Genomic DNA, 25,606 nt, shown 5'->3' with positions numbered 1-25,606 from the left:
AAATTGAATCATAATTTCCTGTCAATATGCACATCTACATAGTATGTCCTTATTATCTACACAGTTTCATGAAATTTTGCTGTGTGGTTTGAGAGGAGTTGCGATGACAAAAGGTTGCAGTAGTATATTGGGCAAATAAGTTCAAAGGGGCGTAACTCCTGGAAAAAAAATTGAATCGTAATTTCCTGTCGATATGCACATCTACGTAGTATGTCCTTATTATCTGAAAAGGTTTCATGAAATTCTGTTGTGTGGTTTGAGAGGAGTTGCGATGACAAATGGTTGCAGTAGTATATTGGGCAAATAAGTTCAAAGGGGCGTAACTCCTGGAAAAAAAATTGAATCGTAATTTCCTGTCGATATGCACATCTACGTAGTATGTCCTTATTATCTGAAAAGGTTTCATGAAATTCTGTTGTGTGGTTTGAGAGGAGTTGCAATGACAAAAGGTTGCAGTAGTATATTGGGCAAATAAGTTCAAAGGGGCATAACTCCTGGAAAAATAAAATGCTTCGCTGGGCGCAGCTTGATACGACCGCAGAGGTCGAACCCTGAACAGTTGGGGCAAGTATGGACACAACATTCAAGCTTGAAACAGCTCTGAATTTGGATTGTGATTAAAATATTTGACACAGCAGAGGTTTCTGACACAGAAAGAATGTGGTCTACGAACTTCAATTTTTTTAATTTACCTATTATGGTCCAATGTCCAAAATCAAAATACATGGTTAGATTCAGCATATCAAAGAACCCCATTTATTCAATTTTTGTTGAAATCAAACAAAGTTTAATTTTGGACCCCAACTTGGACAAACTTGAAAACTGGTCCCATAATCAAAAATCTAAACACATGTTTAGATTCAGCATATCAAAGTACCCCAAGAATTCAATTTTTGTTAAAATCAAACTAAGTTTAATTTTGGACCCTTTGGACCTTAATGTAGACCAATTTAAAAAACGGGACCCAAAATTAAAAATCTAAAAACACGGTTAGATTTGGCATATCAAAGAACCCCAATAATTCAATTTTTGATGAAATCAAACAAAGTTTAATTTTGGACCCTTTTGACCTCAATATAAACCAATTTGATAGCGGGCCCACAAATAAAAAATCTAAATACATGGTAAGATTCAGCATATCAAAGAACCCCATATATTCAATTTTTGTTGAAATCAAACAAAGTTTAATTTTGGACCCCAATTTGGACCAACTTGAAAACTGGGCCAAAAATCTAAAATCTAAATACATGTTTAGATTCAGCATATCAAAGAACCCCATATATTCAATTTTTGTTGAAATCAAACAAAGTTTAATTTTGGACCCCAACTTGAACCAACTTGAAAACTGGTCCCATAATCAAAAATCTAAACACATATTTAGATTCAGCACATCAAAGAACCCCAAAAATTCAATTTTTGTTAAAATCAAACTAAGTTTAATTTTGGACCCTTTGGACCTTAATGTAGACCAATTTAAAAAACGGGACCCAAAATTAAAAATCTAAATACACGGTTAGATTTGGCATATCAAAGAACCCCAATAATTCAATTTTTGATGAAATTAAACAAAGTTTAATTTTGGACCCTTCTGACCTCAATATGAACCAATTTGATAGCGGGCCCACAAATAAAAAATCTAAATACATGGTAAGATTCAGCATATCAAAGAACCCCATATATTCAATTTTTGTTGAAATCAAACAAAGTTTAATTTTGGACCCCAATTTGGACCAACTTGAAAACTGGGCCAAAAATCAAAAATCTAAATACATGTTTAGATTCAGCATATCAAAGAACCCCATATATTCAATTTTTGTTAAAATCAAACAAAGTTTAATTTTGGACCCTTTGGACCTTAATGTAGACCAATTTGAAAACTGGACCCAAAATTAAAAATCTAAATACACAGTTAGATTCGGCATAACAAATAAATAAATGTGGTCAAAGATTTTACAAATCTAATGCGCCATACTGGTCTTCCTTTATAAATATGCATTTCTTTAAACATAATTTAAAAGCAGTGTAAGGGAAGTAACCACAACGTTGTATTTGGATTACCTCCCTTACACTGTTTTAAATTATCTTAATTGTTCATTAACCATTACTTTATACATAATTTAAAAGCAGTGTAAGGGAGATAATTTCAATGATGTATTTGATTTATCTCCCTTACACTGCTTTAAATTATGTTTTGTACTAAAGTATTTGTCCATTAATGAGGACAACCTTGTTTTTCCCCCTTTTTTGCCCCTAATTCTTAAACGGTTTGAGCAATAACCCCCCAAAGCAAATCCTAACCATCCCTTTGTGGTATGGAAACTTGTAGTATAATTTCAGAGAGATCCATACACGGTTCCACAGTTATTGTCTGGAAACTAGAAAATGCTTATTTTTGGCCCCTTTTTGGCCCCTAATTCCTTAACTATTGGTACCATAACCCCCAAAATCAATCCCCACCTTCCTTTTGTGGTATTGAACCTTATGGTAAAATTTCATAGAGATCCATTTACTTAAACTAAAGTTAGAGTGCGAAAACTAATGTGTCTTTGGACGACGACGCCATACCAATATACGACCACAAAAATTTTTTTGAGGTCGTATAAAAATTGAATCGTAATTTCCTGTCGATATGCACATCTACGTAGTATGTCCTTATTATCTGAAAAGGTTTCATGAAATTCTGTTGTGTGGTTTGAGAGGAGTTGCGATGACAAACTGTTGCAGTAGTACATTAAAGTATATAAGTTCAAAGGGGCGTAACTCCTAGAAAAAGAATTGAATCGTAATTTCCTGTCGATATGCACAACTACATAGTATGTCCTTATTATCTGAAAAGGTTTCATGAAATTCTGTTGTGTGGTTTGAGAGGAGTTGCGATGACAAACTGTTGCAGTAGTACATTAAAGTATATAAGTTCAAAGGGGCGTAACTCCTAGAAAAAGAATTGAATCGTAATTTCCTGTCGATATGCACAACTACATAGTATGCCCTTTTATCTAAAAAGGTTTCGTGAAATTCTGTTGTGTGGTTTGAGAGGAGTTGCGATGACAAGAAACAGGACTGACGGACTGACGGACGGACGGGTCAATAACATTATACCCTCCGCAACTAGTTGCGTGGGGTATAAATACAAACTGTAAAAATACCAAAAAATAGGGAAGGCTAAATGCATCCCAAAACAGCTTTGTAAGTAAAACATGCAATAGTAATTAATTTTTAAAGTGAAAGGTGAAATTCATAAGGAAATGAAGTGTGATTTTCAATGTTAATGTAGCAGATACTACTGTAAACTACAAAATCAGGGTCGACATATATCAAGACATATAAAGTGACTAAAGCATTGATCATTCTGAAACATAGACCACTGGCACAACGTACCCAGGACTATGTACATTCAATATTGAATTCTGTCCCTTATTTGGAAGATGAAAAAAATTAAACCACCCTTGTAACAGATGAGCTGAAGAAGGCAGCCAAATGAGGACAACATCTATAAATATGTAATGATTTCTAGAACTTTAATTAGAGAGGAAACGTCTGCCATGCAATTATGATTGTACTCAACACAAATCAGGATTTTGAACTTCAAAGAACCCCCTTGCCACAAATTAAATATACATGCATTTCAGTTTATCCATGTCAAAATATTTAGAGTTTTTAGCAGTGTAATTATTTTGAGTCAGTCTGCATTATGTCTTACTGACAGTAGAGTTGTATATAGAATTAAGTTAATAAGAACATGTAAATAATTGGCTGAATCAACATATCAAATAAACTGTATTTCTTGGCAGAAATAATACATATTCATTAAAATACTTCTAATGGCTGTTCAACTTCTATGCATCATTTTTAACCGGTACTTCAATATGACATCAGTAGTTATTGTGGTAATAACGTTTCATTTTTTCAGTTTTTATGGACTTCCCCTTTTTACATCGGATGACCGTGAGGGCATTCTGGTGTATTGCTGTCGCCTAGATTTCCATTACGTAACTTTCATGTTGGGATTGTAACCAATCTATAAACATGATAAATACGCGGACATTATCGAGTGCCATTAACATTCCTTATCACTTGTTATAAATTCATTTTTTCAATGGATACTCCTAAAAATATTTTTTTTAGAACATAAATTAATAGTATGAAAATGTTTTGTCGTTAGAAATATATATATAAGTAAAAAATCTTTAATATCTATGCACACATACAGAAAATGTGTGTTAACGCATGCAGAAGAATATCTCAAGAGCGTTTGCAATCTCCCATGCAGAGTTATCGGTCCTCGCTCTCTCTCAAGGACCAATAACTCTGCATGGGAAATTGAAAGTTTGGTGGGAAAATATGAATACCTACTCAAATCCAATCTATAAGAAAAATTGAATTATTACAGAAGAGTGTCCACCATGCACTTGAACTGCACTATCATTAGAATAGTAGAATAGAATGATATATAAATGGATGAAAATTATATATTATACTGATTTGTATCACTTCAATATCATATTTATTACGGTGAGGTTGAATTCCCTGTCATTTATTCATCATCCACTCACGAACTTGTCTGAGAAAAAAAAGTTATATCTGTACAAATTAACCTCACTCTCAGATATAGAGATGTGATTTTTTTTATTCTGAGACAAGTGCTTGTGACCATCCACAAGAACTTGCAGTCATCATTTGTTCAGTACTTCAGTACTTTGATCAAATTTACCTGATAGTTCAGTATTTTTGTTAAAACTTTTTCAGTATTAAAAACTGTTAGAATTTTGAATCTTTAAGAATTTTGAGTACTGATAATTGCATAATTGTTTATACACCAAATTTAATTATGGTAACATCACTTCCTTTGTTGGATGTTGATACTGTTAATTCATAAATTATTGCATGCATTTATTATTGCGATGTTTGAAGAATGAACAAAAATGTGAGTCTAATAATTGCGATTTTAGGATTTACAAATATTATATGTATCATATATCAGAATGCAAGTTCTTATTATTGCAATACTCAAGGAGTTGCATTAATAAAAACCTCGCATTAATTTCTGAATTTACAGTAGTTAAGACATAACTAACCAATCACAATGTGTTGGTGTACAATATAGATATAAGAAGATGTGGTATGAGTGCCAATGAGACAACTCTCCATCCAAGTCAAAATTTAATAAAATGCTCCGCTGGGGCGCAGCTTGATACGACCGCAGAGGTCGAACCCTGAACAGTTGGGGCAAGTATGGACACAACATTCAAGCTTGATACAGCACTGAATTTGGATTGTAATTAAATATTTGACACAGCATAGGTTTCTCACACAGAATGAAAGTAGTCTAAGAACTTAAAATTTTTTAATTTACCTATTCAAACCATATCATTATTATTTGCTTTTATATATAAATCAGAAATAACCAATTTAAAATGGAAAACTTTAAAGAAAAAAAAGGAAAAAAAAATCCCCCCCCCCCAAATTTTTTGAAACCCCCTTATGATTCATCACCCCCAAACTCAATCCCAGCCTTCCCTTTGTGGTATGGTACCTTGCAGTACAATTTCAGAGAGATCCATACACTTGAACACAAATTATTGTCTGGAAACTAGAAAAATGCTTGGGTTTTTTGCACCTTTTTGGCCCCAAATTCCTAAAAGTTTAGGGCAATTACCCCCAAACTCAAACCAAGCTTTCCCTTTGTGATATGGAACCTTGCAGTACAATGTCATAAAGATCCATACACTTACACACAAGTTATTGTCCTGAAACTAGAAAAATGCTTATTTTTTTGCCCCTTTATGGCCCCTAATTCCTAACATTTTGAGACAATTACCCCCAAAAACAATCCCAGCCTTCCCTTTGTGGTATGGTACCTTGCAGTACAATTTCAGAGAGATCCATACACTTGAACACAAGTTATTGTCTGGAAACTAGAAAAATGCTTATTTTTGGCCCCTTATTCCTGAACGTTTTGGGCAAGTACCCCCAAACTCAATTCCAGCTTTCCCTTTGTGATATGGAACCTTGTAGTACAATTTCATAAATATCCATACACTTACACACAAGTTATTGTCATGAAACTAGAAAAATGCTTGTTTTTTGCCCCCTAATTCCTAAAATTTGGAGGCAATTACCCCCAAAATCAATCCCAGCATTCAAACCCTCAATCAGCATCATTTAACAGTAATATCTAAAAATGGAAATTACATAATAAAGGTATTAAAATAGAAAATGACATCATAGTCATGGCTAAAAATAAACAAAATCCTTAATCAGCAACATTTTACAGTAATATCTAAAAATAAAATTCCTTTGTAACCATAAAAGCCCATTTAAATACATCATGACAGATATTAAAATAGAAAATGACATCATAGTCATGGCTAAACATAGCAAAAACCTTAATCAGCATCATTTAACAGTAATATCTAAAAATAAAAATTTCTTTGCAACCATAAAAGTAAAATAGAAAATGACATCATAATCATAGCTAAAAATAAACAAAAATTTTTTTTATTACCAAATTTTAAATGGAGTTTATTAACCTAAAACAATAAATTTGCAACCATAAAACCCCATTTAAACACATCATAAAAGTATTAAATAATTCAACTACATCATAAGGCTATAATAAAATGCTTCGCTGGGGCGCAGCTTGATACGACCGCAGAGGTCGAACCCTGAACAGTTGGGGCAAGTATGGACACAACATTCAAGCTTGATACAGCTCTGAATTTGGATTGTTATTAAATATTTGACACAGCATAGGTTTCTGACACAGAAAGAATGTGGTCTAAGAACTTGAATTTTTTTAATTTACCTATTATGGTCCAATGTCCAAAATCAAAATACATGGTTAGATTCAGCATATCAAAGAACCCCATATATTCAATTTTTGTTAAAATCAAACAAAGTTTAATTTTGGACCCCAACTTGGACAAACTTGAAAACTGGGCCCATAATCAAAAATCTAAACACATGTTTAGATTCAGCATATCAAAGAACCCCAAGAATTCAATTTTTGCTAAAATCAAACTAAGTTTAATTTTGGACCCTTTTGACCTTAATGTAGACCAATTTAAAAAACGGGACTTAAAATTTAAAATCTAAATACACGGTTAGATTTGGAATATCAAAGAACCCCAATAATTCAATTTTTGATGAAATCAAACAAAGTTTAATTTTGGACCCTTTTGACCTCAATATGAACCAATTTGATAGCGGGGCCCACAAATAAAAAATCTAAATTCATGGTTAGATTCAGCATATCAAAGAACCCCATATATTCAATTTTTGTTAAAATCAAAAAAAGTTTAATTTTGGACCCCAACTTGGACCAACTTGAAAACTGGGCCCATAATCAAAAATCTAAACACATGTTTAGATTCAGCATATCAAAGAACCCCAAGAATTCAATTTTTGTTAAAATCAAACTAAGTTTAATTTTGGACCCTTTGGACCTCAATGAAGACCAATTTAAAAAACGGGACCCAAATTAAAAATCTAAAAACACGGTTAGATTTGGCATATCAAAGAACCCCAATAATTCAATTTTCGATGAAATCAAACAAAGTTTAATTTTGGACCCTTTTGACCTCAATATGAACCAATTTGATAGCAGGGCCTACAAATAAAAAATCTAAATACATGGTTAGATTCAGCATATCAAAGAACCTCATATATTCAATTTTTGTTGAAATCAAACAAAGTTTAATTTTGGACCCCAATTTGGACCAACTTGAAAACTGGGCCCATAATCAAAAATCTAAATACATGTTTAGATTCAGCATATCAAAGAACCCCATATATTCAATTTTTGTTGAAATCAAACAAAGTTTAAATACTGGACCCTATCTTGGACCAACTTGAAAACTGGGCCCATAATCAAAAATCTAAACACATGTTTAGATTCAGCAAATCAAAGAACCCCAAGAATTCAATTTTTGTCAAAATCAAACTAAGTTTAATTTTGGACCCTTTGGACCTCAATGTAGACCAATTTAAAAAACAGGACCCAAAATTAAAAACCTAAATACACGGTTAGATTTGGAATATCAAAGAACCCCAATACATGTAATTCAATTTTAGATGAAATCAAACAAAGTTTAATTTTGGACCCTTTTGACCTCAATATGAACCAATTAGGTAACGGGGTCCATAAATAAAAAATCTAAATACATGGTTAGATTCAGCATATCAAAGAACCCCATATATTCAATTTTTGTTGAAATCAAACAACGTTTAATTTTGGACCCCAATTTGGACCAACTTGAAAACTGGGCCAAAAATTTAAAATCTAAATACATGTTTAGATTCAGCATATCAAAGAACCTCATATATTCAATTTTTGCTAAAATCAAACAAAGTTTAATTTTGGACCCTTTGGACATTAATGTAGACCAATTTGAAAACTGGACCCAAAATTAAAAATCTAAATACACTGTTAGATTCGGCATAACAAATAAATAAATGTGATCAAAGATTTTACAAATCTAATGCGCCATACTGTGCAATTAAAGATTACTTCTTGAAATTTTTCAATATTTGAAATTTGAAAAAAAAATAATATTTGAAGAATAATTCTTTTTAATTTCTGAAATCTGAAATGAGAAAAAATTGGCCCCCCACAATTTCTTTTTATCCCCCCCCCCCCCTTTTTCCCCCAAAAAAATTCTTTCCCTCAAGATATGGTCATAATCTCAATTCAAATTTCCAATGGAGTTGGCAACCATAATTACCCATTTAAATTTACCATAGTGCTAACTTAATCTATTTTATAATAGAATTAATAAAAATATAGTGTCAAATCTTTCATATGGATTTTTTTGTAAAAAAAAAAGATGAAAACATTTGCAGATATTTTTACTGGTCTTCCTTTATAAATATGCATTTCTTTAAACATAATTTAAAAGCAGTGTAAGGGAAGTAACCAAAACATTGTATTTGGATTACCTCCCTTACACTGTTTTAGATTATCTTTATTGTTCATTAACCATTACTTTATACATAATTTAAAAGCAGTGTAAGGGAGATAATTTCAATGATGTATTTGATTTATCTCCCTTACACTGCTTTAAATTATGTTTTGTACTAAAGTATTTGTCCATTAACCAGGACAACCTTGTTTTTCCCCCTTTTTTGCCCCTAATTCCTAAACGGTTTGAGCCATAACCCCCCAAAGCAAATCCTAACCATCCCTTTGTGGTATGGAAACTTGTAGTATAATTTCAGAGAGATCCATACACCGTTCCACAGTTATTGTCTGGAAACTAGAAAATGCTCATTTTTGGCCCCTTTTTGGCCCCTAATTCCTTAACTGTTGGTACCATAACCCCCAAAATCAATCCCAACCTTCCTTTTGTGGTATTTAACCTTATGGTAAAATTTCAAAAAGATCCATTCACTTAAACTAAAGTTAGAGTGCGAAAACCAATATGTATTCGGACGACGACGCCGGACGACGACGACGACGCCGGACGACGACGACGACGCCGGACGACGACGACGACGCCAACGTCATACCAATATACGACCACAAAATTTTTTTGCGGTCGTATAAAAATAGAAAATGACTTCATAGTCAAGGCTAAAGGTAAACAAAAAACCTTCATCAGCAAAATTTTATATTGGCAAATTTCCAATGAAGTTTATTATACTAAAATTGTTGGCAAATTTCCAATGCATTTATTAACAATAAAGTTATTGGCAAATTTCCAATTTACATAATTTAAAAGCAGTGTAAGTGAGATATTTAAATGAGTTTGAATTACCAACCTTACACTGCTTTTAAATAATGTTTTGTACTTATTTGTCTATTAACCTGGAAACCCTTGTTTTTTCACCTTTTTTTCCCTTATTATTTAAAGGTTTGAGCCATAACCCTACCCCAAAGCCAATTCTTAAATTCCAATGTAACCTAAATTTACAATATACATAACTTCAATTTAAGTTTTTGATAAAATCAAACCACATCATTATTATTTGCTTTTATATCTAAATCAGAAATAATTAACCAACTTTAAGTGGAAAATTTCCACACATCATGCCCCCCCAAACTCAATCCCAGCCTTCAGTTTGTGGTATGGTACCTTGCAGTACAATTTCACAGAGATCCAATTACTTAAACACAATTAATTGTTGGAAACTAAAAAAAAATGCTTATTTTTAACCCCTTTTTTAGCCCCTTATTCCTAAACATTTGAGCAATTATCCCCCAAACTCAATTCCAACTTTCTCTTTGTGATCAGAATTAACCAACTTAAAATGGAAAATTTTAAAGAAAAAAAAAAGGAAAAAAAATCCCCCCCCCCCAAAAAAATTTTTTGACCCACTTCCCTTTGTGGTATGGTACCTTTAAGTACAATTTCAGAGAAATCCATACACTTGAACACAAGTTAATGTCTGGAAACTAAAAAAATGCTTATTTTTGCCCCCTTTTTTGGCCACTTATTAATAAATGTTTTGGGCAAACATTTTACAATAATATTTAAAACTGAAATTAATTTGTAACCTTAAAATTAAATAGAAAATGACATCATAGTCATAGCTAAAAATAAACAAACTATTGGTAAATTTCCAATGGAGTTTGTTATATTAAAACAATAAATTTGCAACCATAAAAGCGCATTAAAATACATCATAAAAGTATTAAAAAAAATTTAACTACATCATAAGGCTATTAAAATAGAAAATGACATCATAGTCAGACTAAAGGTAAACAAAAAACCTTCATCAGCAAAATTTTATATTGGCAAATTTCCAATGAAGTTTATTATACTAAAATAATTGGCAAATTTCCAATTTACATAATTCAAACATAGTGCAGGTGAGATATTTAAATGAGTTTGAATTACCAACCTTACACTGCTTTTAAATAATGTTCTTTACTCAATTATTTGTCTATTAAAATGGAAACCCTAGTTTTTTAACCTTTTTTCCCCTTATTCCTTAAACGAAAAAAAATAATTACCCCTTTTTTGACCCCCCCCCCTATGATTCATCACCCCCCCTTCCCCCCCAAACCAAGCTCAATAACAGCCTTGCCTTTGTGGTATGGTACCTTGTAATACAATTTTAGAGAGATCCATACACTTGAACACAAGTTATTGTCTAGAAACTAAAAAATGCTTATTTTTCACCCCTTTTTAGACCCTTATTACTAAACGTTTTGGGCAATTACCACAAAACTCAATTCCAGCTTTCCCTTTGCGAAATGGAACCTTGTAGTAAAATTTCAGAAAGATCCATACACTTACACACAAGTTATTGTCATGAAACTAGAAAAATGCTTGTTTTTTGCCCCCTTTTGGCCCCTTATTCCTAAAATTTCGAGGAAATTAACCCCAAAATCAATCCCATCATCGACCCTTTGTGATATGGAATCTTGTAGTACAATGTCAAAGAGATCCATACAATAACACACAAGTTATGTCTGGAAGTTACAAAAATGCTTATTTTCGGCCCCTTTTTGGCCCCTAATTATTTAACTGTTGGTACCATAACCCCCAAAATCGATCCCAACCTTCCTATTGTGGTATTGAACCTTATGGTAAAATTTCATAGAGATCCATTCACTTAAACTAAAGTTAGAGTGCGAAAACCATTGTGTATTCGGACGACGACGCCGGACGACGACGACGCCGGACGACGACGACGACGCCAACGTCATACCAATATACGACCACAAAATTTTTTTGCGGTCGTATAAAAAATTAAACCATTATAGGTCAAAGTACGGTCTTCAACACCGAGCCTTGGCTCACACCGACCAGTAAGCTATAAAGGGCCCCAAAAATTACTAGTGTAAAACCATTCAAACGGGAAAACCAACGGTCTAATCTATATAAAAAACGAGAAACGAGAAACACTTATGAACCACATCAACAAACGACAACTACTGAAAATCAGATTCCTGACTTAGGACAAGTGCAAACAAATGCAGCGGGTTTAAACGTCTTAATGGTACCAAACCTTCACCCTTTTTCTGAAACAATAGTGTAACATCACAACATAGAAAGACACACTATAAAATATCAATGTATTGAAGACCTGTTGGTGACCTTCTGCTGTTGTCTGTTCTATGGTCGGGTTGTTGTCTCTTTGACACATTCCCCATTTCCATTCTCAATTTTATGCTTTGAAAATATTACCCATAATGCATTAGATTCTGAAACAGTGAACTGACACAATATATAAATGCTTTCCTCTTCTATGAAGCAACATTTCCCCCTGTCTCTTAAAAGATACAACATGCTAAAGCCTGTCTGAATTAATCAGAAGCTGCTACTTGAATTTAGACTATTATCTTGAATGTCTAAGTTCTTGACAGTTAAGTTATGGGCAAGATGTTTTCAAACATTCCTTTACAGACATTCATAGAAAACAACAAAGAAATAAAAATAACTTGGGTACAACCCTAATCTCACCAGCACATACAGTAGCTTTGAAAAGATTCAAAGTACACTGAACTATTTTTGTATATATTTTACAAAGAATACCAAATGTCTGCTGTCTAAACCAATTTCTAATAAGAATAAGAGTGCACACGCTGAAATGTCTCACCTGTTTTACTGACCATTGATTTTATGTTGAAAGTCTTAAAGATCAAGGTTTTACTGCAGGTATCACATAAACTTAACATTCTTAAAGATCCATGACAATGGGGTCAAGGTCAGATAAAACTGTCACACAGACATGTACACCTTACAATTATTCCATACACCAAATATAGTTGACCCATTGCTTATGGTAATCGAAAAACAGACCAAAACATAATAAACTGCTTCGCTGAGCGCAGCTGGATACGCCCGCAGAGGTCCAACCCTTAACAGTTGGGGCAAAAATGGACACAATATTCAAGCTTGATACAGGTCTAAATTTGGATTGTAATTAAATATTTGACATATTACAGGTTTCTGAATAAATGTAGTCAAAGAACTTGAAATTGGTTATATGAATTGAATTTATATTCAATTAAAGATTTCTTGCTGTTGTGCAATACACTGTGCTGTTGCGCAATACTTAGTAAATCTGTTTTCAGACTATAAACAAATAAAGTTCAATTAATTCTCAATGTCATATTAGAAATTTATGAAAATCAAAGGGAGCTTACATCAATAGATATAAACAATTCACCAAAGTTTCATGAGAATTGCTGACAGCATTTTTGAGTTATTGTCCGAAAACTGGAAAATCCCCCCTTTTTTAATGAATAAAACCCCATAACTCAGAAATGTAAAATGTAAAATTTATAAAATTCTAAAGGGGGCTTACTTAAATAGATATAAACAATTCACCATAGTTTCATAAGAACTGCTGAAAGCATTTTGGAGTTTTTGTCAGAAAACTGGAAAATCCCCCTTTTTTATAAATAAAACCCTGTAACTGGGAAACGTAAAATCTAAAATTTATAAAAATCAAAAGGGAGCTCATGTCAATAGATATAAACAATTCACCACAAATTCTTGCAAGTTGGTGAAAGCATTCTTGAGTTATTGTCTGAAAACTGGAAAATCCCCCTTTTTTTAATGAATAAAACCCCATAACTCAGAAACGTAAAATTCAAAATTTATAAAAAACGAAATGGAGCTCACATCAATAGATATAAACAATTCACCAAAGTTTTATGCAAATTGGTTAAAGCGTTTTTGAGTTAATGTCCGACATGTTGACGACAAACGGACAGACGGACGGACGGACGGACAGACGGACAACGGTATACCATAATACGTCCCGTAAACGGGCGTATAAAAAACTAAATGTTAACCAATGAACCATGGAAATGAGGTCAAGGTCATGATACTGGCTAAACAGACATGTACACCTTACAATCATTCCATACACCAATTTTAGTATAAAGTATATAGTATTTGAAAAACAGACCAAAACACAAATACTTAACATTGACCACTTAACCTTGAAAATGAGGTCAAGGTCAGATGACAACAGCTAGACAGACATATACACCTTATAATCATTCCATACACCAAATATAGTTGACCTATTGCTTACAGTGCTTGAAAAACAGACCAAAACACAAAAAATTAACAATGACCAATTATCCATGAAAATGAGGTCAAGGTCAGATGAAACGTACCTGCCAGTCTGACATGTACCCCTTACAATCATTCCATACAACATATATAGTTGACCTTGTGCTTGTAGTATCTGAGAAACGAACCTAATCACGTAACTTTAACCTTGATCACTGATCCATAAAATTAAGGTCGAGGTCAGGTTAACCCTGTCTGACGGACATGTAGACATTGCAAGGAACCCATATACCAAATATAGTTATCCTATTACACATAATAAGTGAGAAATTCACATGACAAAAAAAACTGTAATTTTTTTTCAAGCAGTCACTGAACCATGAAAATGAGGTCAAGGACAATGGGCATATGACAGACAGAAACTTTGTAATATAAGGTAACTGCATACAAGGTATGAAGCATCCAGGTCTTCTACCTTCTGAAATATAAAACTTTATACAAATAGTTTACGCCGCAAGATAGTTATTAGTAATACCTATGTCTCCCATACTGCGACGAGACAAAAAAAACCATGCTGGCAATTTCATGAATTGAAATTCTAATATGCCCACCACTTAGCATTCAAGAGTGTATGATGAAGTACTGGTTTCATTTAACTTTATTTTCAAAGCATACAAAACATTAGAACAATTTTGAAGATTTCAAATCTAAAAGTTTTTTTAATTATTAACTTTACAAGTAGGTATTCTCCTTCTAAACTTATCCTTTTTATACATAAAAGACTGGATCATATATTCTTCATTTGTTTTATCTTTTTTATATCAATGACAGAACTGATCATGTTACTGGACATTTGGAAATAAACAGTATTTCTAGTGTTGTAGTCATTAAAAACTGTCAAGTAAATCTCTGTCATTTTGAGGAGTCTGTAAAAAGATTGTGTAAGATTAGTAAGTGGAGCATGTCTGTAAAAATATGGCATTGAGATTGAACATACTGAATGAGTCAGCTGAGATGTTGTACACATCAGAAAGATATTTAATTAAAGTGTAAAATGTTTACAAAATTCGAAAAAACTGGTAAACACTCATTGAAATTATTCACAATAGAATTTCCTCTCATCTCAAACAATTTCCAAGCTAATGTGAAAGTTTTAACACAAGTATGCCTACTATAAAGTAATATCTTAGCCAATTTATACTTTTCCTGACCTGTTGATTATTTTTATTTAAATGTGTGGTATCTTTGACCTCAGTACTTCATTGGTAAAAATTCAATTATGACTTCAAATTTTCTTCCTTTCCTCTAAATTTCCCATAGTGACACCACAAGAAAAGGTGACCATGCCTGATCATTAGAGAAACAGATTCCACCACTGAATATCATGCAATATAATATTTCTCCACTTGACAGTTATAATAAATTTTAAAAACTTAAAACATATTGTATCACACTTGATGCAGTGGCAGAATCTATATATAGATTGTGCAACAGGATTCTTTAATGATGTTGGATTCATTATTCGTGGGATCACAATTTGCATGGATTTCTTAGGTTCAGGTGAACCTGGATTTTAAATGTTCAACAAAATACAATTTTCCATAGGCTTGTGTGCAGTCTCATGCAAAACCATGAAATCAAAAATACACATGTTTTCTTTAATGCACAAAAATTGGTATCCACAAAAATTAAAGAATTTATGAAATACCCTATTTGATTTTATTGTAATATTCAGTTTCTGTCTTATTTATTTTCACCCTCGTAGCTCCTTTTATTCATGTGCATATATGTATAAAACTTTTACTTCTACGGAAAACATTTTTCTTCTGTTGAATGAATATATCAATATTTACTTTTCTCTGTCCTATGAAAATAGATATCAATAATTTATTGTTAATTCTAACAACACATCAATATATTTCTGCTATTATTAAAATGTCTCAACTTTTATACAATTAAAAAACAGTTGAGCTTAACTTGGGAACCTAATATATATATACAATAATAGAATTACTTAAATTTCATAAAGATTGATGTTAGTGAAATGCTACACCCTTGTTGATGACCTTAACTGGTTGTGACATTAATTTGAATATTATACAAAAGCTTCAGAATTCAATTATTATACACTGATTCAGTCTTTTTTATCTGCTTATTTCCTAAATTGAACTTTATTTATTAAACATATTGATAAATTGTTTTATTAAGTGATAAACATCTTATGTTGGGAGTTAACGAAATTTTCCAGCATTTAATTCTATTTTCAAAGAAATGACAATAATTGAATTTTCTAATTCAGATAAACTGCAAAAACATGTTTGTGGTTTCATAAATAACTGTAAGTTATCTTAACACTCTTCAGAAAACTAATCAGCTGATCTGACATGGAAATGCTCCTAACTATCAGTATATGATTAACACTAACTTTACCAACCTCCAACAGTCATTTTTCAGATGACTTTTAAGGCAGTTGAAGAGTTACATATAACAAGTGTGCTCTTCAAAAGGTACATGTACTGCATATATAACTTCATTTCTTATCTATCACTAATAGTTTGCTTACATCAATTTAAAGCCATCTTAAATTTTTTTTCTATTTAACTATCAAGTTACATGAAGTTACAAAACTTCTAATTGTTGATAAAATGAAGTACTTCAAGGGTAGATCTAAGGGGGACTTACTCCCTTCCCCCTCTTTTTAAGGCCAAAATTTAAATATTTTTTCTGATTTTTTTTCTATAACCACCTTTTTTTGGGAGCTTGCCTGTGAAACCTCACCCCCTTAGAAAGTCCTGGATCAGCTACTGAACTTTCTCCAAAAATTTTACTTTCCAACATGAATTTGTGAAGTCTAAATGGTTACTATTCAAAGGATAAATATAGTCATTCACAGAAATTTCTATGCATATAAAACCCTATCAAGAAGTTGACTTAATATCAATACTTTTGTTTATTCTTTAACACCTGATTGTTGGAGGTATAACCAGTGGCTTCTAATATTTACCCATGTTTGGTCATAACTTGTATATCTTTTTTAAAGTTGTTTATCTATATATTGATTCAGATTACTGTTATAATATATAGTAAATACTTGTAAGTATGATCATACTTTGGTCTAGTTTAGTAACAACAAATATTTTACAAATTTGTTTATAAACATTCAGCATTCAATACAATTAAATAGAGTGTTCTACTGGGTTAAGTAGTAAAATATAAGTTTTATCTTTGTATTATGTAATGTGGATCATTAGTCTATACAAAATGTAAGCAGCCACAAAACTTCAAAATTATTTCACAATTTCATTTCTATTATTTGTAACATAATAATCTTATGGCACCTTTTTTTCTCTATATTTTTTGTGGGAGTGGGGGTGTCCCCAAATGTCATTTGTTATCCTTCATTGAAAGGAAATATATTTTTGATTGAAACAACACAACAAAATTTCTAAAATTACACAAACAACTATGATGTATTATACATGTACAAAATTTACTTGAATTTATATTTGCTTATATTTAAATAATTCCAAAACTTTTAATTCATATACCCAAGAGGATCCCCAGTTGGGGGTATGTATTTGGAATCTAAAGACCTGATACTGAACAATAACAATTAATGTCCCTTTTAAATAAATACTGCAAGGTTTCTTTTTCAAATTTTCAATCAGATATACTTGGCATTATGTATATAAATTCATCTTCAAGTTTTAAATCTTAAATATTAAACAATGCATAGATTTTTAGGTCAAGTTGACATTTCAGGTCACTGAGGTTAAATCTACAACTAATAATTTTTAAAATTGGAATGTTAAACAAGTTTGTGATGTTTTCTTTTGTCCATTTGATTTTCTTACAACTGTGATTACAATATTCTCATGTGATCTCCATTCAACATAGGTCTGAAAAATTGTATTGTCAACCACATTAAATATCCACTCTGCATAAATAAATCTTAAATAATCATCTAAAGACAAATCAATACTTTCAAACAATGTTATAAAAAAACAGTTCTGTTCTGCTTGAATGATATTCCTGCTTACAAAATAGTTATATCATCAAATGGAAATTAAGAGCAAAATATATCTCAGAATTCATCACATGGAGCAGGTACATATAGCTTATATGAAGCTTGGTACCAAATATAAAGAAGATGGGGGACATGGTAATGTAACACTAAACACAAAATTTTCTTTCTAGGCATTGTGGTTGTTCGCATCCAATAAAACAGATGCATTTTGTCAGAAGTAGTTGCTGAGAAAATGTTATGGAAAAGGTTAAAGGGCAAACAGATAAACAGAAATGGTATAACATGTCAGTCGGATACCAGTATAACAGATGGCTTTAAAGAGGAAGATCAGTATACATTTGTACATCAAAGTCTGACACTGAATAGCAGTATACCAGTACATGACTTTTTTGTGTATAACCAATGGTTTTATTAAGAGATATCAGAAATTACTCCAAATACAAAAATAAGAAGGTGTGGTATGACTGCCAATGAGACAACTCTCCACAAGAGACCAAATGACACAGAAATAAACAACTATAGGTCACTGTACGGCTAAAGGCTATATATTGGTATACCATTATACCCAAAAGGCTTTATAGATGGATAAAAATATACCACATGGCTTCATAAAGAGGGTATTCAAAGTAATATAATTTTCATATATGACATTTTTTCCAATAGATAAAGTGTAATACTGGTACATAAAGTCCATGTGGGAAAATGTCCACTCTGAAATACATACAACTTAAAAACTGAAAATTGGAGTGGAAAAGAGTCTCAAGATTTTTCATTTGAAATATATGGTTAGAATACTTTATAAATAACAAGAATTTAGAAATAATCTAACAGAATATAAAAATAAGACGATGTGGTGTGATTGTCAATGAGACAACTCTCCACCAGAGACCAAATGACACAGAAGTAAGCAGCTGTAGGTCACTGTATGGCCATCAACAATGAGCAAAACCACACAGCATAACAAGCTATAGCAGCCCCCAAAATGAAATATGTTAGACAATTTAGAAATCTATTTAAGAAGATTTTTTGTTTTTATATGAGAATAAAATGCTCCGCAGGGCGCAGCTTGATACGACCGCAGAGGTCGAACCCTGAACAGTTGGGGCAAGTATGGACACAACATTCAAGCTTGATACAGCTTTGCATTTGGATTGTGATTAAATATTTGACACAGCATAAATTTCTGACACAGAATGAATGTGGTCTAAGAACTTAAAAATTTCAAATTGGACATTCACCTATTATGGTCCAATATCCAAAATCTAAATACATGGTTAGATTCAGCATATCAAAGAACCCCAAGAATTCAATTTTTGATGAAATCAAACAAAGTTTAATTTTGGACCCTTTTGACCTCAATGTGGACAAAGTTGATAACGGGGCCCAAAAATCAAAAATCTAAATACATGGTTAGCTTCAGCATATCAAAGAACCCCATATATTTAATTTTTGTTGAAATCAAACAAAGTTTAATTTTGGACCCAGATTTGGACCAACTTGAAAACTGGGCCCATAATCAAAAATCTAAATACATGTTTAGATTCAGCATATCAAAGAACCCTAAGAATTCAATTTTTGTTAAAATCAAACTAAGTTTAATTTTGGACCCTTTGGACCTTAATGTAGACCAATTTGAAAACGGAACCAAAAATTAAGAATCTAAATACACGGTTAGATTCGGCATATCAAAGAACCCCAATAATTCAATTTTTGATGAAATCAAACAAAGTTTAATTTTGGACCCTTTGGACCTCAATGTGGACCAATTTAAAAACGGGGCCCAAAATCCAAAAACTAAATACACGGTTAGATTCAGCATATTAAAGAACCCCAAGAATTCAAGAATAAAACCCCATTGAAATTGGTCAAGAAATAAGCAATTTATAGGAAGTATCTTCTTTTGCACAATACTGTGCAATTAAATATTTCTTGCTATTGCGCAATACTGTACAATTGACAATTTCTTGCTATTGCGCAATATTGTGCTATTGGATATTTCTTGCTATTGCGCAATACTGTGCAATTGAAGATTTCTTGCTATTGCGCAATACTGTGCAATTGAAGATTTCTTGCTATTGTGCAATACTGTGCAATTGAAAATTTCTTGCTATTGCACAATACTTTTTGTATAATAATTTACACATCCTGTTTGGTGTGTATCTCCTACCATATCATTATTATTTGCTTTTAAATATTAATCAGAAATAACCAACTTAAAATGGAAAATTGTAAAAGAAAACTAGAGGCTCTAAAGAGCCTGTGTCGCTCACCTTGGTCTATGTGCATGTTAAACAAAGGACACAGATGGATTCATGACAAAATTGTGTTTTGGTGATGGTGATGTGTTTGTAGATCTTACTTTACTGAACATTCTTGCTCCTTACTATTATCTCTATCTATAATGAACTTGGCCCGGTAGTTACAGTGGAAAATACTTTGTAAAAATTTACAAAAATTTACAAAATTTATGAAAATTGTAAAAAATTGACTATAAAGGGCAATAACTCCTTAAGGGGTCAATTGACAATTTTGGTCATGTTGCCTTATTTGTAGATCTAACTTTGCTGTACATTATTGCTGTTAACAGTTTATCTCTATCTATAACAATATTCAAGATAATAACCAAAAACGGCAAAATTTCCTTAAAATTACCAATTCAGGGGCAGCAACCCAACAACGGGTTGTCCGATTCATCTGAAAATTTCAGGGCAGATAGATCTTGACCTGATAAACAATTATACCCTATCAGATTTGCTCTTAATGCTTTAATTTCAGAGATATAAGCCAAAATCTACATTTTACCCCTATGTTCTATTTTTAGCCATGGCGGCCATCTTGGTTGGTTGGCCGGGTCACCGGACACATTTTTTAAACTAGATATCCCAATGATGATTGTGGCCAAGTTTGGTCAAATTTGGCCCAGTAGTTTCAGAGGAGAAGATTTTTGTAAAAGTTTACGGACGACGAACGCAGGACGACGGACGCCAAGTGATGAGAAAAGCTCACTTGACCTTTCAGGTCAGGTGAGCTAAAAAAAGGAATAAAAGAAAAAAAAAAGAAAAAAAAAAAAATCCCCCCCCCCCCAAATTTTTTGAACCCCCTTATGATTTATCACCCCCAAACTCAGTCCCAGCCTTCCCTTTGTGGTATGGTACCTTGCAGTACAATTTCAGAGAGATCCATACACTTGAACACAAGTTATTGTCTGGAAACTAGAAAAATGTGTTTTTTGGCCCCTTTTTGGCCCCAAATTCCTAAAATATTGAGGCAATTACCCCCATCATCAATCCCAGCCTTCCCTTTGTGGTATGGTACCTTGCAGAGAGATCCATACACTTACACACAAGTTATTGTCCTGAAACTAGAAAAATGCTTGTTTTTTGCCCCTTTTTGGCCCCTAATTCCTAAAATATTGAGGCAATTACCCCCATCATCAATTCCAGCTTTCCCTTTGTGGTATGGTACCTTGCAGTACAATTTCAGAGAGATCCATACACTTGAACACAAGTTATTGTCTGGAAACTAGAAAAATGCTTATTTTTGGCCCCTTTTTGGCCCCCAATTCCTAAACGTTTCGGCAATTACCCCCAAACTCAATTCCAGCTTTCCCTTTGTGATATGGAACCTTGTAGTACAATTTCAGAAAGATCCATACACTTACACACAAGTTATTGTCATGAAACTAGAAAAATGCTTGTTTTTTGCCCCTTTTTTGGCCCCTAATTCCTAAAATTTTGAGGCAATTACCCCCAAAATCAATCCCAGCATTCCTTTTGTGATATGGAACCTTGTGGTACAATGTCAGAGAGATCCATACACTAACACACAAGTTATGTCTGGAAGTTACAAAAATGCTTATTTTTGGCCCCTTTTTGGCCCCTAATTCCATTACTGTTGGTACCATAACCCCCAAAATCAATCCCAACCTTCCTTTTGTGGTATTGAACCTTGTGGTAAAATTTCATAGAGATCTGTGCACTTAAACTAAAGTTAGAGTGCGAAAACCAATGTGTCTTCGGACGACGCCGCCAACGTCATACCAATATACGACCACAAAATTTTTTTTGCGGTCGTATAAAAACATGGGTTAATTGTTGGGAAAATATTTCCAAGCATTAGATTAAACCTAGGAAAAAGTCAGAGGGGTTACAAAATATTCACCAAAAAAATAAGCATGAGTAACATCCTAAATCATTGAACTGAGAAAGTCACCATTTTGTTTTAAAAATGCATGCTGCTTAAATATATATCTTGATTTCTCATTCCAAACAGAAGCCAAAATTCTCAAGGCTAATTATGCTGCAATCTTGAAGTGTAAAGATGTCAAGATAACTGAATGTTTAATGTAAGCAAGTAAAAGCTATCAAAACTTATCAGTAACAATTGATTCTTTATTAGCTTAGTTATAAATGGTATACTCCAAAATTTGGCTGTGGTTTGTAAATTGTTCAGAACTGTACCAATTTTTGTTCTTTTTCTTGCAAACCAGACAAGGAATAATTGTGGTGCAAGATATCAGAATGGAAATAGGAGGAACAAATATTATATTTAGTTATTTTTAATATATACCTAACACTTAAAACAAAATCCATGCTGAAAATGTGTAAGAAAGCCTTACTGTTGGTCGATGATTAATACAGGTAAATATTAAATAACAATGTTAACTAACTTCAAAGACAACTTCCTAGCTACCAAGATTCCACACCACATGTACCCAACAACATTTCACAATCAAAGCACTGTAAGTGCTATAGGCAGTTAATCAAAAATATGATGAAAACTGTGGCAGTGTTGCTTAAATTGTCATAGCTTGTTTTATCTCATTTTTCAGATTTGTTTTTTGTCATGTGCTGTACTGATTTTCACTATCCTACACATTTTTCGCTAACAATATAACATTTGCTTTCAAACGTTTATTATTCATTTTTAAATTACTTTAAAATATGTATCCTTTCGATGATTGAAAGTCTGTGAAGATGTATGTACACTGTCCCAGGTAAGGGGGGGGGGGGGGGGGGGGGTTGGCGCCAGTAAACATGTTTAACCCTGCCAGCTTACGTGTGTGTCTGTCCGAAGTCATTCAGTGGTTGTCATTTGTTGCTGTATATCATATTTGTTTTTCATTATTGATTTGTACATAAATCAGGATGCTGGTTTGCTTGTTGGAATTGTTTTACATTTGTCATTTCAAGGCAATTGACAGCTTCATTCTATGTGGTACGAGTTTTGCTCATTGTTACAGGCCGTATGTGACATACAGATGCTTATTTCTATCAACTTCTCAATACCCTGATGAATGAATTTAACTTATGCAGCAATAATGTCGTCAGAATTAAGGTTTTATACACTACAGTGGTGTATAGTTTAGTTTCCATATGTACTAAGAGTTTTCATATGCCACATTAGCATTTTTAGTCAGATCAGCAGGTGTCAATCCTTACAAAAACTGATTCAATAATACTGGGAACAATGTGAGGTGGTGTAATTTTATTGTTTATCATGCACATATCATATTACACAAAATGATTATATTGTTGGGCTAGAAATGCTTTTAATTTTCTTTTACATGATTATTGTACTTCTAAGTGTCCAACCTATTACATTTGCATCAAATTTCATACAAATATTGTGCCTGTCTTTTTTAATATGTTTATATTCTTCATTTCTTACATACTTTATAAAACATATTTCATGTATCTGCACATTGTATCATCATTATGTATATGTATTCAAACTATCTTTATATAACTGATACCTGGGTTACTACTTGTATATATATATTAATAGTGTGCATATTATACGATGTATCTCCCACATTTTATAGTAACAGTTGCACAGACATATCATTAGACAGCCTCTAAAAATAACTGGACGGTTACAGTAAACTCCATGAAAATAATATTCATGTGTTGTAACCCCTGGCAATTTTGTAAAAATTCCTGTCAGAAATCTGAACCAAAATTTGTCTGACTAGTCGTCATATGATAAGACCTGGTAAAAAGTTTCATAGTTCATGTACTTCGATCATATCTGTAGATAAACATGTCATACATGTATAACTATATTTAAAACATCAAAAAGGTCTAGAATTTCATAGCTGTCATGGAATTATTATGATGACTAGTCAATGCAGCTACTAGATAGTATCATGTATTGTACATGCATGTCTTGTCACTTCTAGGATATTAAAGCCAAGAATTGGAATCTAGCTAAAATAAAAACAAATACAAATATTTATATTGTTTATTTACAATATACAATCATGATAAATTATATTTACACAAGTTTTGTCAATTAATTTGAAAAGAAATCATTATGGGATCATGGCATAGGCGGATCAAGGGGGGGGGGGGGGGGCTCTGGCCCCCCTTTTGTGGGAAAAATTTGGTTGATTATATAGGGAATCACTGAAGCATAACTGGAGCGGGGCCCACCCCTTAGGTCAGTCAGCGCCCCCCCCCCCCCCCCCCCCCCCTTTATGAAAAGTTCTGGATCCGCCACTGCTATTTCTTTCATTCAATTTTATACATACAATGAACATGTCATTTAATATAGTATGCTCTAGTCTGCCTCTGTTGTAAGTTGACACATGGTCTCTGATAGGTCTATCCGACAGAATTATATTGTGAATTCTAAAATTTAGTGGTTAATGTTGATTTGAGTTGACTTTTAGTGGTATAAGTTAAATGGCATGGTACAACTTTGCAATAGTGTGCGTTGACTTGCTTCCCTGTGGAGAACACTGAGTTTGTTCAATTTAAGTTCTACAGTACAAAATGTATGACACAAATCAGACAATCAAACTATAACAGGAGTCAAAGGTGAGGTCTGATTGACCTGCCTTGACCCGCCCCCTCCAAGTCCATGATGTTACTCGAGATCTATATCAATATTGGAATAAATAAACGGTTGGTAAAACATTCTTGGACTTTACACTTCTTGAAAGATATATCTTCTTTAAAATGGGCCATAGATGAAGATTTTTTTAGGCCCAAATTGGCCAGAAATAAAAAAGTTCTGGTTTAGAAAAAATATCGTAAACATTGAAATGTCAAAGTCTGACCACATGCACTTGTTTCTTTGCATGGGAAGACCCAATATCAACGTATATTTTGAGCTCCTAAATCTTCCCATGGATATAAACAAGTGCCTGAGAGTAGGACACTGGCTTCATGTCAAGATCAAGGTGATCTAGACCGAATTCTTTTATCCGCATATATTTCCTATATTCACATTTGCTCTTTTTTGATTCTCGCTGATTTTATACATTTTTCGGACATCCGTACCTGTATACAGTGATATATGAATGGGGTTTCTACATTTTCTTGTGACTTTCTATTATCACACGATCTTTCTGAGTCTAAAATCCATATACATGTATATCACATACTACTGTCAGTCTCGGCAAGTTTGACATATTTACAAGGTCTCTTAGCGACAAGAAACGACAAGAAGCGTCAAGAAGTACGGACGGCTACTAAATGTAACATAATTTTAAACTTCACACAACAGAAAATAATCAACTGTAATTAATTGACTTTTCTATAAATTTATTATTCTAACAGTGTATAAACTTTCTTGTCTCTAAATTTATCTTCTTATC

The 25,606-nt window shown here is 32.7% G+C and overlaps 1 protein-coding gene and 1 long non-coding RNA gene across 3 annotated transcripts in view; one reads left to right on the top strand and one right to left on the bottom strand.

Moving 5' to 3' along the window:
- The window catches only part of LOC127709120 (protein bicaudal C homolog 1-A-like), a 103,378-nt gene that overhangs the window by 53,415 nt on the left and 24,357 nt on the right, over window positions 1-25,606 (bottom strand). The window lies entirely within an intron of this gene.
- On the top strand, window positions 14-1,957 carry LOC127709158 (uncharacterized). The gene is made up of 2 exons (XR_007985521.1): window positions 14-63; window positions 232-1,957. It is a non-coding gene; the product is annotated as an uncharacterized LOC127709158 (long non-coding RNA).

This window comes from Mytilus californianus, unplaced genomic scaffold (assembly GCF_021869535.1).
Source record: "Mytilus californianus isolate M0D057914Y unplaced genomic scaffold, xbMytCali1.0.p SCAF_7, whole genome shotgun sequence".
NCBI classification, from domain to species: domain Eukaryota; kingdom Metazoa; phylum Mollusca; class Bivalvia; order Mytilida; family Mytilidae; genus Mytilus; species Mytilus californianus.
This window is presented reverse-complemented; position numbering and strand designations above follow the sequence as displayed.